Source organism: Suricata suricatta, chromosome 8 (genome assembly GCF_006229205.1).
Source record: "Suricata suricatta isolate VVHF042 chromosome 8, meerkat_22Aug2017_6uvM2_HiC, whole genome shotgun sequence".
NCBI lineage: Eukaryota > Metazoa > Chordata > Mammalia > Carnivora > Herpestidae > Suricata > Suricata suricatta.
In genome coordinates this window covers 100,674,336-100,686,529 of record NC_043707.1, presented here as the reverse complement: position 1 = coordinate 100,686,529, position 12,194 = coordinate 100,674,336, and positions in this window count along the sequence as shown.

Below are 12,194 nucleotides of genomic sequence, written 5' to 3'. Positions count from 1 at the left end.
ACCTATCCCACAATAGACTTGTATCCTGAATATGTAGAGAATTCCTACAACTCAGCAATAAGAAGATATTTTAATTTAATTTATTTTCTTTAATTTTTTATGTTTATTTATTTGTTTTGAAAGAGACAGAGTGAGTGGGGGAGGAGTAGAGAGAGAGGGAGACAGAGAAGTTCAAGCAGATTCTGTGCTGCCAGTATAGAGCCCAATGCAAGGCTTGAACCCATGAAACCATGAGATCACAACCTGAGCCAAAACCAAGAGTTGGACATTTAACTGTCTGACCACCCAGGTGGCCCAGAAAACATTTTTAAAAATAGGCAAAATATTTGCTAGAAGTTTCACCAAAGACATGTGGATAGGCAACTGTAAGAATGCAGGTCTGAAACTGACTCCATGAGACAATAGAAGGGCACACATTGCCCAAGGGAGGAGGGACCACCCTTGTAACACCCAATCAGGAAAGGCCAGCTAACACCCTTAACATTTCTAAGGGCAGGCCTAGAAGGCTAGTTACACCCTATGTGAGGGTCCTGGCTCCTGGGTCCACTCTGTATTTGGTTAACACTCTAAATGTTGTGATTGGGTCCCGCCAAAAGTAACAAACACTCTAGGCAATGTGAATGGTTAAACCTGCTGTCAATAATATTGTATAATAATGATTGGATCACTGTACCTATGTCACAATTTCCTGTAACTCCCCCTTCCCAAGCCCATAAAGGCCCTACCCTACCTTTGTTCGGGACTCTCAGCATGGATCCACTGCGCCGGTAAAGTCTGTAAGCCCGAGCTTAGGCCTGGCCAGCCTAAGCCCTTAATAAAACTGCCCTTTGCTTTTGCATGCGTGACTCAGTCTCCCTGGTAGTCTCTGGTTTTTGGGGATGATATTAAAATCTGGGTATAACACAACAAGCACACTAAAAGACATCCAGCAAAGGGGCATGTGGGCATCTCAGTTGCTTGGGTGTCTGACTCTTGATTTCAGCTCAGGTCATCATCCTGGGGTTGTGGGATTGAGCCCCACATCGTGTTCCATGATGGGCATGGAGCCTGCTTGAGATTCTTTCTCTCCCTCTCTCTCTTTCTATCTCTGTCTCTCCGTCTGTCCCTCTTCCTAGCTCATGCACATGTTCTCTCTCTCTCTCTAAAAAGAAAAAAGAAAAGAAAAGAAAAAGACATCCAGCATGGGGAAATGCAAAAAAAAAAAAAAATCTGCATGAGATGTCACCACACAACCACTAGAATGGCTATAATCAACAAGACAATACCAAGTGTTGATGAGAATATAAAAAAAATTGGAACCGTTATATACATTTCTGATTGGAATGCAAAATGCTGTAGCCAGTTCATTTAAAAAATTTTTTTTGCATTTTTAAACTTTATTTTAAGAGAAAGAAGGCATACATGTGTGAGCAGGGGAGAGGCAGAGAGAGAAGGAGAGAGAAAATCCCAAGCAGGCTCCACACTGATGTGGAGCTCGATCCCATGAACCATGAGATCTTGACCTGAGCTAATATCAAGAGTCAGATGCTAAACTGACTGAGGCACCCAGGTGCTCCACCACTTCATGCTTTTGTTTGCCTGCTTGAATTTGATTTTATTGTGGTAAGAACACTTAACATGAGATCTACCTTCTCAATAAATTTTTAAGTGCACAATATATTATTGTTGGCTATAGGTACAATGTATAGTGTTGTACAACAGACTTCTAGAACTTATTCATTTTTCTTAACAAACTGTATGCCCTTGATTAGTAATTCCCCATTTCCCCAGCTCCTGGCAACTACCATTCCACAATTTGAGTCTAAGAATTTGACTGTTTTAGATCTCTCATATAACTGGAATTATGCAGTATTTGTCTTTCTGTGACTGGCTCATTTCACTTAGCATAATGTCCTCAAGTTTTATCTATGTTACAGCATATTGCAGAATTTCCTTCTTATTTATTTTTTAATGTTTATTTCTTTTTGAGAGAAAGACTCAGACAGACAAAGCATGAGATAGGGAAGGGGCACAGAGAGAAGGAGACCCAGAATCTGATGCAGGCTCCAGGCTCTGAGCTTTCAGCACAGAGCTTGGTGGGGAACTTGAACGCCCAAACCATGGGATCATGACCTGAGCTGACACTTAACCAACTGAGCCACCCAGGCACCCCTCCTTTTTAAAGGCTGAAAAGTATTGCATTGTATGCATCGCCTACATTTTGTTTATCTCTCTGCCTGTCAAGAACATTTATGTTGTTTCCACATCTTGGTTACTGTGAATAGTGCTGCAGTCAACATGGGGATGTTAATATCTCTTCAAGGTGTTGATTTCAATTATTTTGGGTAAATAGCTAGAAGTGGAATTGCTGGATCATAGGATAATTCCATTTTTAATTTTCTGAAGAATCTTCATACTCTTTTCCATAGTGGCTGCTTCATTTTGCTTTCTTATCAACAGAGTGCAGGTGCTCCAATGTCTTTTTTATTTTAAGGTTTTTTAAAAATTCCAGTTAGTTAACTCAGTGTAATATTAGTTTCAGTTGTACAATTCAGTGATTCAACACTTCCTTACAATCCCAAAAGTGTCCTCCTTAATCCTCATCACTTATTTAACCCATTCCCCCCCCTCCCATCTCCCATCTGGTAACCATCACTTTCCTCATGGTTAAGAGTCTGTTTCTTGGTTTGCCCACCTCTCTCTCTCTTAGAGTTTCATTTTCTCCCTATCCTTGACAATACTTCTTCCTCTTCTTCTTCTTTTTCTTATTAATTAATTAATTAATTTATTTATTTATTTACAGGTAGACTTCACACCCAGTGTGCAGCCCAGTGTGGGACTTGAACTCACAACCTCGAGATCATGACCTGAGCTGAGATCAAATTGGATGCTTAACTGACTGAGCCATCCAGGCACCCCTCAACCACACTTCTTGTCTTGTTTCGTTTTAAAAACATTTTTTAATGGTTATTTTTTATTTTTAGTATATGTCTGCCGAAGCGAGCACGGTTATTTTTTATTTTTGAGAGAGAGAGAAAGAGAGACAGCATGTGAGCAGGGGAGGGACAGAGAGAGAAGGCACACAGAATCTGAGAGCCTCCTCTGAGCTGTCAGCACGGAGCCCAACGTGAGGCTCCAACTGACAAACCATCAGATCATGCCCTGAGCCAAAGTTGGACACTCAACCACCTGAGCCACCCAGGTGCCCCTCAAGCATTTTTTTTTGAGAGACAGAAAGGAAGAAAGCACAAGTGAGCAAGAGGCAGAAAGAAAGAGAGAGAGAAAGAAGCAGGGCTCACCTGGAGCTCATGCGTGTTTTTACCTGAAGTGGGGCTCGTGCTCTTCCCAAGCAGGACTCAAACTCATGAACCCTGAGATTATGACCTGAGCCAAAGTCAGATGCTTAACAACTGAGCAACCTGTGCACTCCCTTATTTTTTCTTTTCTTTTTTTCACTGTTTATTTATTTTTGAGACAGAGACAGAGACAGAGCACAAGTTGGGGGAGAGGTAGAGAGAGAGACGGAGACACAGAACCCAAGCAGGAGCTGTCACCACAAAGCCCAATGCAGAGCTCAAACTCACCAGCAGTGAAATCATAACGACACTATAATTCAACCAACTGAGCAGCCCAGGCACCCTCCGCCCCCGTCTTGTTTTTTTGATAATAGCTGTCCTGACTGGTGTAAGGCAATATTTCATTGTGGTTCTGATTTACATTTTCCTATCAGTCATTTGTGCATCTTTGGAGAAATGTCCTCTTGAATCCCTAGCTCATTTTCAAATCAGGCTATCAGTTTTCTGCTATTGAATTGTAGGAGTTTCCCATATATACTGGTGATTAATCCTTTATCAAATATCTGGTTTGCAAACATTTCCTCCCACAACCTTTTCATTCTGCTGATTATTTTCTTTGCAGTGCACTTTTTAAAAAAATTATTTATTTTTAGTAATCTCTATGCCCAGCATGGGGTTGGAACTCATGACTCCAAGACCAAGAATTGCATGCTCTATTGACTGAGCAGCCAGGCACCCCAGTGCAGACAGTTTTTAGTTAGATATAATCCCACATGTTTATTTTTTTGTTTTTGTTGCCTGTGCTTCTGGTGTCATTAAAATGTACTTATATTTTGACCTAGAAATTCAACCTCCAAGAATGTATCCTACAGAAATTCTTACACAAATAAATATTTGCTGCAGTTTTTGCTGTTGTTGCTGGGACTGTTGTTACAATAGAAATAAATACCCAAGAATAGGGGATTTGAATACAATGAATTTGAATACGATGTAGACATTAAAAACGGATAAGTCTATTCACACCAACATTGAAAGATGTTCAAATGCATTGTTAGGTGAAAAACAGGGGGACCTGGGTGGCTCTGTTGGTTGAGCATCCAACTTCAGCTCAGGTCATGATCTCACCATTCATGGGTTCAAGCCCTGCATCCAGCTCAGAGCTTGGAGCCTGCTTTGGATTCTGTGGCTCCCTCTCTTTGCCCTTCCCCTGCTCATTCTCACTCCCTCTCTCTCTCTCAAAAATAAATAAAACATTTTTAAAAAGTGAAAAAAATTCTATAATATAACAGTTTCTTTTTGTTTAAAAGATAACCTTTTGGGGGGCACCTGGATGGCTCAGTTGGTTGAATAATGAACTCTTGATTTTGGCTCATGATCCCAGGGTTCTGCACTGAGTGTGAAGCCCATCTCTTTCTCTCAAAAAAAAAAAAAAAAAAAAAATCTAGGGGCACCTGGGTGGGTCCGTGGGTTACGTGCCGACTTTGACTCAGGTCATGATCTCTCCAGGAGTTTGAGCCCCATGTAGGGCTCTGTGCTGACAGCTAGGAGCCTGGCGCCTTCTTTGTATTCTGTGTCTCCCTCTCTCTGTGCCCCTCCCCCACTTCCACTTGGTTTGTCTCTCTCAAAAAAAATTTTTTTTAATATTTTCTTTTTTTTTCAATGTTTTTTAATTTATTTTTGATACAGACAGAGACAGAGCATGAGAGGGGGAGGGGCAGAGAGAGGAGACACAGAACCGGAAGCAGGCTCCAGGCTCTGAGCTAGCTGTCAGCACAGAGCCCGACGCAGGGCTTGAACCCAGGAAAGTGAGATCTGACCTGAGCCGAAGTCGGAGGCTTAACCGACTGAGCCACCCGGGCGCCCCTTTAATATTTTAATTAGGGGAGCCCGAGTGGCTCAGTCGGTTAAGCCTCCAGCTTTGTCTCAGGTTATGATCTTACGGGTTCGTGGGTTCGAGCCCGGTGTCAGGCTCTATTCTGATAGGTAGCTCAGAGCCTGGAGACTCTCTTCAGATCCTGTGACTCCTTCTCTCTCTGACCCTCCCCTGCTCATGCTGTCTTTCTCTCTCAAAAATAAATAACATTAAAAAAAATTAAAAAACAATCTAATAAAATTATCTTTTTATGTTTATAGGGAAAAAAAAAACGAGGAAAAATACCCTTAACTGTTAATAGTTAACTATGAGCTGGAAAGGAGGAAGGGAATAGTGTACAGGGGAGTTTCAGTGTTTGTATTCCATCTTTATTTTTATGATAATCATATTTTTGTAAGCAGACAAAATAATAAAAGCATTTTTAAAGACAAAAGACATGTCTCCCCTAGACATGTTCACAGTCTTATGGGTCCCTTCAGGATAGATATTAATTTATCCATTTCATAAATGAGGTTCAGAGAAGTAAATTGGTTTCTTCAAGGTCACACAGCCCGCCAACCCTTCCCCCAAAGATTACACACCAGCGAGCTGACCGGATTCGCGCAGCGCAGAAAAGACCGGACCAATCACTTTTGCTGTGAGGTCACTTTGAAGGGTTGGGATTGGTGCTTGCGACTCCGCTGAGCAGTCTGTCCTCCACTGCAGATACAGCTTCGGATCTTAGGAGGCTCCTGACGATTAGGTTTTCCCCGGGTTTCTCTAGGGCACCCGTTCTCTGTTCTCTGCAAGTCCCCCGTGGACCTTAGCCTTGGGTGGGTTAGCCGTGAAGGCGCCCTGCCCTTCCTGCTGTGGCCGGAAGCCATACCCCAAGCCCGTCCCCGCATAGTCTACAGCACTCCCTCCCTGAATCCGCCCCACCGGAATCAGGGAAAAGCCGTGACAGGTGCCAGCGCCGCTCTGACTCGCGTTTCAGCAGTGGTAGCACATCACCTAGTCCCCACCTGACCTGCCTGGCCTCGCGCCTGCAAGCAGGAACAGGATTCAATGCCACCTCTACTTCCTCGCCTGTCTTTGAGGCACCCTGGCTGTGTCTCAAGCTGGAAAGGCTCCTGCTTTATACAGAAGAGGACTGGGATCCAGAGAGAGGAAGGGGCTTGGCCCAGGGCACAGAGCTAGTTAATGTTCCCTCAGGGAAGCAAATTGGATGGTAACCTTTCCAACTTTATCTTTAGTCCTTTTGACAAATACCCTCTTTCCTCTCTGCCTCTGGTTTCCTCTGTGTTTCTTGCCTATATATCATCATCTGAGGCAACAAGGTTTATTAGAATAAGGACTTTGGGGAGGGGCCTGGGTGGCTCAGTAGCTTAAGTGTCTAACTTCAGTTCAGGTCATGATCCCGAGGTCTGCGAGTTTGAGTTCCATCTGGGGCTCTGTTCTGACAGCTCAGAGCCTGGAGCCTGCTTTCTCTCACTCTCTTTCTGCCCCGCCCACATTCGTGCTGGGTCTGTCTCTGTCTCTCAAATATAAATAAACATTAAAAAAAAAAAAAAAGAATGATAAGTTTGGAATCACATTACCCTGAAATCCCACACTTGCTTTGGGACCTTGGACAAGTTGTGTTACTTTTCTGGCCTTATTTCCTCATCTGCCATTGGATATTAACCTCTACTCTATTTACCTGATAGGAATAAATGAGAAATTGGGAGGCAGTTTGGTATAGAGCACTGGTTTTCAAAAATGGTCCCTGGGGCAGCAGCATCCGAATCACCTGAGAATTTGTTAGAAATAAATATGCTCTGGCCTTACCCCAGATCTACTGAATCCGAAACTTTGGGGCCCAGGAATCTGTGTTTTAACAAACTTTTCAAATGATTGCACGCTGGAGTTTGAGAACCGCTGGTATACAGTGAGTAAAACCACTGGGTTTCAGACAATTCTGAGTTCTTCTAAGAGTGTCTTAGTTCTGCCTTTTACTAACTGGGAGGCCTTAAGTAAAGCATTTTACTTACCTACTCCTTAGCTAACTCATCTGTGAAATGGGACTAATCGTTGTATTCATGTAACAGAGTTGTTTATTCATTTTTGAGTGCCATTATGTGCCAATCACGCTTCTAGATTCTAAGGATACATCGGCAAACAAAACAGACAAAAACCCCGATTGAAAGGTAACTTTCTCCACATTCACATCTTGTAACAGGTCTGAAATATAGTTGGTGCACGATAAATTTGTATTGAGTGAATGAATGGATGCACTAAAATAGGAATCCGGAGGCTTCAATTCTAATTCAATTCAATTCTACAGTATTTGGCCTTGACTAAGTTAATTTTCTTTTCAGATCCTCAGTCCCCTCATTTGTGAATGAGACTCACAATCCCTACACCAGCATGATATTGGTAGGAGACAGACTGGTTGTAATACCTAAGTTTTAAGGATGCTTTGCACAGCCACAATTGTGTTGTTTCCTTATCTTACCCTTTGGGAAGAATTGTAGAAAGCAGTAAAAGGAGAGAATGTAAGTATATCTCTTTGCAAACGTTAAAACAATGTTAAAATTAAGTAAGATAGTCTTTCTAATCATATAATCTAGAATTTTTAGGTTGGAAATGATTCTAAGTCTTTCCTACTGAAAGTGTGATCTGCAGCATTGGCAGCATTTGAGATTTTGGTAGAAATGCAGACTCTTAGGCCCCATTGAGACCTACTAAATCAGAATCTACATTTTAACAAATCCTTAAGTTATTCACATGCACAATAAAGTTTGAGAAGCACTGCTTTAAAGGAGACTCATAGGACAAATGACCTGAAAAGATTTTGAAGATCATCTTTAACTCCTTCATTTTACAGGTGAGTACACTGGAGCCCAGCAAAGAAAAGGCGATTCTAGGGGCGCCTGGGTGGCTCAGTCAGTTAAGCATCTGACTCTTGATTTCAGCTCAGGTCATGATCTCATGGTTTTTGGGATCGAGCCCCATGTCAGATTCCTAGCTGACAGCATAAAGCCTGCTTGGGATTCTCTCTCTCCCTCTCCTTCTGCCCCTCTTCCACTTGCATGAGCTCTCTCTCTCCCTTTACCCTCTCAAAATAAATAAATAAACTTAAAATAAAAGGCAGATCTAACCACGTCACCCTCATGTTGGAAACCGATGACTCCACCACCTTGCCTAGCTCAGCAGTCAAGGCTCTGTCATCTGGCCCCTTCTCACCCTCCGCTTGATACTTTCCTGCCTGTATTAGACAAACCGACTGCTCTTCTCTGTCCTCGTTGTTTCCTGTGTAAGGGCTGCCCTTCCAGCTTCTCTTCAGCCTCAGCTCAGACTATAACCGAGCTCAGACATGAGCTCCCCCAGCCCCTGTTTAGGGCGCCTTCCTAACCTTTACTGGTTGATGGTAGACTGTGATTAGCCAGCTATCTCCTCCACATCCTGAAGCACTGTCGTCATAACCCGTTTTTAAGTTACCTGTTTTACCAGATTGTGAGCTGCTTAAGGATAGGAACTGGGACTTGGATCCCAAAGGAGTCAGGTACTTTGTAAGAGCTAGTTTATTTCATGTGACTAATGATTTGTAACATGTCTTCCAGGCCTGACTTTTTGCGTTTTTAGACTGTGAATTCCCAGAGAGCAAGGACTTAATATACTTTTTCCATATCACTCATGAGGCTCCATCTGTCTGAGGACAGTAGGCAATTATTCTCCACCCAGACTGACTGGTTCAGCTGTTGCCATTGTACCCATTCCTATAATGCGTCCTGGACCTGAAGAGCCAAACTAACGCCATGACAGGCTTAAAATAAGCCTTAGAAACTAGGCGACCTAAGTTTCAGCTTCCCTGAAACAATCAGGCAATTATACCTTGCTCAAGACTAGAAGAACAGCCCCTAAACTGGTCAATCAGTAAGGACCAAGAGGATGCTTAACATTCCTGAGGTCGGGGCTTGGGGGCTGGGGATGATAGATAGCTGCTTAATGTTAGTTAGCCCATCGCTTGCCACTTGCCCTAGTCCCAACCCCAAACGTCATAACTGGGTCCCGCCAAATGTAACGGACACCCTAGAGATTCTGAGTGGTTAACATTGTTACTAGGGGCTGTTGTATGATTATGATTGGATTACTGTGCCTATGTCATAATTTTCTGTAACCCCCCTTTTTCCAAACCCCATAAAAACCCTGCTCAGCTATTATTCGGGGCTCTCAGCACAGATCCACTGCGTTGGTGAGATCTGAGAGACCAAGCTTAAGCCCGAATGAAAGCCCTTTGCTTTTGCAGATGTGACTCGATCTCCCTGGTGGTCTCTGGGTTTTGGGGATATTACAATCTGGGCATAACAGACCCATTTAACTGCAGCATGCTCAGGGAAGTCTAATGACCCAACACCAAGAGTGGGGAGGGAATAGGGTTTCAGGTAAATCATCTCAAACCTGGGCTGAGATTTAGTGCCTTCTATAAAAGCTCACAGGATTTTTTTTAAGTTTATTGATTTATTTTGAGAAAGAGAGAGAGAGAGAGAGAGAGAGAGAGAGAGTGTGTGTGTGTGTGTGTGTGTGTGTGTGTGTGTGAGCAGGGTAGGGGCAGCAAGAGAAAAAGAGAGAATCCCAAGCAGGCTCCACACTGTCAGTGCACAGCCTGATGCAGGGCTTGAACTAGGAATGGTGAGATTATAACCTGAGCCAAAACTGAGTCGGACACTTAACCAACTGAGCCACCAAGATGGCCCCAAAGCTTGTAGGATTTCAAGCTGTGATCCCAAAAGTCTATCCCTGTCCCTACATAAGAACTGAGGTCCTCAGTACATGTTGAAGATTGAATAAATGAATGGGTAAATTAATCTGGATTTCTAAGTGTAACTGAACTCTGACTGCCAGAAAAAAAAGCAGCTGTGCAGGAAGAGGGTTGTAACCAAATGTCACAATATGTTAAAGTTGAATTACAAACTCCTTACCTTTGCACACAAGCCCTGCTGTGATCTGCCCCAGCCTGCCTCTCCTGCTTTCTCTCTCCCCTTGCCATACGTATACTCTTGTGCCTTGTCAAAAACTATTTGTAGAGCCTAAACAAGTCACTGTGTGCTTTCACACATGTGGTTCCCTTTCCTCCCCTCTTAATTTATATTTGCCTTTCAAGACCCAGGTCAGTTGGGCTCGATGCCTCCTCTGTGCTCTGGAAGGCACCATGCTTCTTTTATGAGTGCTGATCATATTCTGCTATTGTCTTTTCCCCACAAGACTTGAGCACCTTGATGGCAGGGACTGAATCTTATTTGTGTCCTCAGTGTCCAGCATACAGTGTGACACAAAGGAGAGGTATTTACTGGGCTTGTGAACCAGTGGAAAGAATGTAGAGTAAATGAGTTATTGTTAGGGAATTTGCCACCCATAGCATTCTTTCAGGTTTAAGAAGGGCTTTGCAAAAACTCATTTAATATTTATTGAAGAGGGACTCCTTGGAGTTGAGCACGTGACTTCAGGTCAGGTCATGATCTCACAGTTTTTGAGTTTGAGCCATGCATCAGATTCTGTGCTGACACCTTGGAGCCTGGAACCTGCTTCACATTCCCATGTCTCCCTCTCTCTCTGCCCCTCCCCCGCTCACACTCTGTCTCTGTCTCTCAAAAATGAATACATGTTAAAAAATTAAAAAAATATATTTACTGAGGAATAAATTATTTGTAAATACTTTACATGCATATGACCTCCTAGGAAAGAGCTAGGACACTGAATAGTAGATGGCAGGCAGGAGCGCCTAGGGAAGTGGAATTTCACATGCACACGCCCCCCACCTCCAGGCCATGGCATATAATGATTTGGAGGGCGTGAGGTGATGACTGTCTACAGAAAAGTACCTTGGAGACAAGGCCCCAGTAGTCCGATTGGGGTTAGTGTTCCAAACTAACTGCATTTTTTCCTTTCTCCCACCTCATTCTGACAGAGAGTAGCAGAGGAGTTAAAAACAAGAAAGTGTGCATACTGAGTATGAGATCTTGATCAGTTACCAGGCCTGGGAGTCAATTTAATTCTATACCCTCTCTGTAAACTTCAGTTTCTTTATCTGTAAAATAGGGATAATAATATCTAGCTTGCAGAATTGTCAGGAGGATTTTAGAAAACAATTATTAATATATACATAACACATATCCTACCAAGTCCTGTTCTAAGATATATATTATATATATGTATAATATATAAATTAATCCTCACTAGAATTCTATCAGGTAAGTACAATAAAATTTTATAGATAAAGAAACAGAGACACAGAAATGTCACATATCTTTTCCAAGATCATGCATCTAGTAATTATGGAGCTATGAGTGAAACCCAGGCAGACTGGCTTGCTCCAGAGTCTATAGTTTTAACAGGTTCTATATTCTGTATTGCCTCTTTAATAAGATAATTGTGTGAGAGTAAAAGTGTCTGGCTCCTAGTGGTGCATGACAAATGCTGACAATAAAAAAATAATCCAGTGTCTGTAGATGGCCCCAAATAGATTAATATTAATCCATTATTAATATTACTCCTTTACACATGTCTTGTTTTTCAACTAGTACACACTCCTGCAAGTGGAAGAAGGTTTTGTGTCTGAATAGTCTGGGCTATTTTAAGATGTCCTAAAGGTAAGCTGGCTTTGCCTTCTCCTGAGGAACTGGAACAAGTTCTTAGCACTTCAGCCAGAGGGCATTTGAGGGACATGAGGATCCAATGAAACTAATTCCTCCAGTCATGCCATGTTCTGGGCCCTGATAACAGAAGCAAATTGAATCCAGTCAGTACTCTCAAGGAGCTCACAGCCCAGTTGAGGATACAAGGAAAGAGACAACTCTGATATAGTGTTGCTGTAGAGGGAAGCTCATAAGGGATACATAATTATGGAGGATTTGATCAGGAAAAACCTTCTAGGGGAAGAGAGACGTAAGTCTAGTATCAAAGAGCAAGTGGAAGACATATTTGAAGAAACCAAGAAAGGGTTTCTTGACAAAGGGAATGCTATAAATGAATGCATAGGGGCTTGAAATAGCACTAGCTATCAATGTGTCAATCTATTCCAAGAACTA